The sequence below is a fragment of the Penaeus monodon genome, chromosome 29 (genome assembly GCF_015228065.2).
Source record: "Penaeus monodon isolate SGIC_2016 chromosome 29, NSTDA_Pmon_1, whole genome shotgun sequence".
In the NCBI taxonomy this organism is placed as follows: domain Eukaryota; kingdom Metazoa; phylum Arthropoda; class Malacostraca; order Decapoda; family Penaeidae; genus Penaeus; species Penaeus monodon.
This window is the reverse complement of record NC_051414.1, coordinates 30,936,949-30,937,183: the sequence shown is the minus strand read 5'-3', so window position 1 is coordinate 30,937,183 and position 235 is coordinate 30,936,949. Positions and strand designations below refer to the sequence as shown.

The window sequence follows — 235 nt, the reverse complement described above, 5'->3', positions numbered from 1 at the left end:
GGAAAAACATTCACAGTCAGGCTCTTCTGTTAGTTGATCAGGCAAATTGAGATAAAGCAATTTCTGATTAAATTTTTTGAAAATATTTTTCATAAATTATAATATGTTCTCTCAATCTGCAGGTGATTAAAAACAAAAACAAAATAATCTATTGCACTATAGTAGGAAAAAAAATAATCCATAACATATAAACTGAGGATTTCTATTTCCTATGTAAATCTATATCAAAATGTTT

General features: G+C 25.5%; 1 protein-coding gene across 1 annotated transcript in view; it reads right to left on the bottom strand.

Annotated features, from left to right (window-relative positions):
* Nucleotides 1–235, bottom strand: part of LOC119592143 — a gene marked incomplete in the record, with an annotated part of 95,275 nt that overhangs the window by 38,590 nt on the left and 56,450 nt on the right.